Below are 3,315 nucleotides of genomic sequence, written 5' to 3'. Positions count from 1 at the left end.
TGCCTCTGCTGTTGTGTAACAGGTTGGTTTAAATATCTGATTTTAGTAGTAAATGGCAGTGAGCACGATAAAAGTCTTTAAAAAGTATTCCATCTCTTCTGGTTGTCATAGCTGCCTTGCTGCATAAATATTTATCAGATTGTTTAGTTTCCAGTCCATTTCAGTGTGGACAAGAATTCAGAGCTGTTCTCTGGTTTCACAGTCAGTTGAAATAGAAAAATCAGCACTACTGAGCTCAGGGAAGAAGCTGCAGCTGTCACTGGTGGTGCTGTGAGGGCTGCACTCCTCCCTTCCAGCTCACTGAACCCTGGGCCAGGCAGGTGCTCAGCAAGTCAGCCTGACCACGTGTCTGGGACTTGGCTATGGGAAACCTGGGACTGAGCCAGTGAGGAATCCTGTCTGTGTGAGTGTGGGGTGTGCAGAGAGCCAAACGAGGACCCCCCTGGGTCACTGGAGCTGCCACTGCAAAGGGGCTTTGGTCCCAGCAGTGACAGTCTGGGGTGCTGCACGTGTGACCCCGGGAGGGGCATCTGAAGGGTGACACAGGGGAGTTCCTTAACAGGAGGATGGCTCTGTTTAGTGTAAATTCTCTATTTAATGGTGAACTTAAAGCAGTTCACCAGATGTAGCTGGAGTCTCTGTGAGACACTGCTTTCAGATCTCTAATGCACAATGTGCTGCATGTTTCACTAAGAAGTACCTTTGAATCCATAAAAATCCAGGTCTCAAACGCCACAGAAAATTCATCTGGAGTCACAGTTTTGGAGATCCATGCTGCATCACAGCAGTGGGGGACTGTGAACGAAGCCACAAACTCAAAGGTATCCATCCTGCCTGCAGCATCTCCTTGGAGCCTGCAGGGCTGGCTTTAATTACTGCTCAGTTCTGACTTGCACACACACATAAACAGGTAAAGGTGTCACACTGCACCTGATGAGAAAGGTCACGTTTGCCCAGCAAATGCAAGGAGATAATTACATACAGCCATAGAAGGCTGCAAGCACTGAATGTGGGTTTGCCTACAGCTAGAATGGTTTGAATTTTTTCCTTGGAGATACTAATTTTGATTTCTTTTATGCTACAGACAGCACTGAAGAGCCCAGATCAGATAAGTTACAGACTCTGCTTATAGTACTCATCTCTTCCTGCACATTTTTACACAGTACATTTTATTCCAGGCTTAGTATTTACCAAAGGGTTTAAGTAGAGCAAGAATTCCTCTCCTAGTTGAATCAGACTATAATTAACTGCGTTTCCAGTGGCCATTCCCAGTAGGTAGTTTGTGTGCAGTCAGACCTTTGCAGGTGTTTGCTGGTGCAGATGCAGGCAGGTTATTTTACTAGGCTAAATGCTGCTTTACAGTTCAGTAGCCCATCGAGGGTGTCTGTGGTTTATAAATCTTTTTAAACCAGCAGCAGCTCCTGTAAAAAAAAAAAAAATAGTGCTGTGCATTCCTCCCCCAGTCTTACCTTTTCATTGATCCCTGTTTTTTTTCAGCTCAGAGATCTTGTGTGCTCATCCCTGTGAGCACAGATGGCTCCAGAGGGTGGTAGTGCAGCAGTAGTTTCCTATTTACACATCATTGTGGATGCTCCAGGGTGTGCTGGACACTGGTTCTGTACTGCAGAGTCCTCCCTGCTTCTGAGAACGTGAATGGATCCTCTAGGGCAGGAAGTCACAAATTTGCCCCCTTTCTCCAGCCTGTGCTTTATGCCCTTTTTTTACCCCCTAATCTGATAATTTCTTGACCGTTTGGGGAGGAGCAACAGAGCAGAGGCAGAAGGGAATTGCAGTGTGGAGAATGGGTCCAGGGAGAGGGCGATTCTAAACCAACCATCTGGGATTGATGGGATTGTGGCTGCAGGGAGCCTGCCCTGGGAAAAACATCCTTGCTGAGAAGAGTCCTGGAATGGGGCAGGGCAGAGAAGATACCAGCTCAGCTGCTGAGCCCCGGAGCCCCTTCTACCCCCTCTCACCCAGAGGCACCTGCAGCAGGAGCAGGGCATCTCCAGCAGCTTTCCACTGAGGGTGCCTCTCCCACCAGACAGTGTGGGAAGAGCTTTGCTCCCACTGTTGTGGCTGCATTGAGCATTTGGGAGAGGCAGGAAGGAAAGAGGGGCCGGCCTGGCCACTAACACTTAGAAGTGGCCACAGTAATCAGAAATCAAGGTAATTGGAAGAGGGCTGAAGCTCATTAGAGGCTTGGGCAGAAGCTTTTGTCAAGTAGTGCACTGGAACTAGGGAGGAAATACCACAGCCACCCCTGTGCTGAGTCAAGTGTGGCCCCAATCAGGTATTGCAAGTCCCCTAAGTGCACCCATGTGCTTGTACCATTCAGAGATGCTGCACTGACTGACCCAAACAATGTGTAATGTTTTTCCTTAGGGTTAAAAACCCTAAAAGTAAGCAAATGACCCTCATTTTGGAGGCAGGGGATATAAATAAACACTGAAGGTCAAGGTGTACCCAAGGATTCTTGAAGAGACACTTTTGACCTGGTGATGACTTTACCTGCTTCACAGTAGATGCTTCAGTGCCATGAATCCTGCTGTGACAGCCTGAGGAAGGCAGAGAACAGCAGTTCTGGAAAACTCTGCTGCCAAGCATCATTAGCAAGAATGGGCGTATCTAAGACAGCTCCATCAACGGGGAGAAAATTTTGGACGAAATTATAATTGCATTTCTTTAAAGCCCCTCTTCCAGTAGCCTCACAGATTCTGTGCTCCTCTGCTTTGCTAAGACAGTTAATTACCCAGAGCTGCAGACAGAAGCACAGACATGTTTCTCTGTAGCACAAGCAGCTTACAGCCTGATTTTCTAGAAGCGTCTTAGGGCAGATTAGTTTCATTCCTGTTGCAGGTAGCTGTAGCAGGACATCTCGGCAGAGAAAAGAACCAGCACCTACATTTCACAGTTAGACAGGACCATTATCAGGACAATGCTCCGCTCTTATTTGGGCCAGGACTTTGCTAATGTCCTGCTTGGCAGAGCAACTTGTCCTTAGCCAGGAAAATGGGCTGTTACAGCTTTAACAGAGCAAGTTCCTTCTTCATGCCACCATCTTTCTCTTCACATGCTGGTTTCTCTTCCAGAGGTTGTTCTGCCTTACAGGTGTGACAGGGTTTATTTGAGAACTTAACCCCGTGTTCCTCTCCTCCCTGGAACCTGAATGTTTCCCTGCCCCAGCAGAGCCGATGCCACACGAGCTCAGGGCACATTTTGGTGACTGTTTCTGTGCTGCTTCATCACTCCAAATCTGTCATTATGCAAGCAGTTTGATTTTTGAGTGGTAATTCTAGCATCAGATCTGCTTAG

The sequence above is a fragment of the Corvus cornix genome, chromosome 4A (assembly GCF_000738735.6).
Source record: "Corvus cornix cornix isolate S_Up_H32 chromosome 4A, ASM73873v5, whole genome shotgun sequence".
NCBI lineage: Eukaryota > Metazoa > Chordata > Aves > Passeriformes > Corvidae > Corvus > Corvus cornix.
This window is presented reverse-complemented; position numbering follows the sequence as displayed.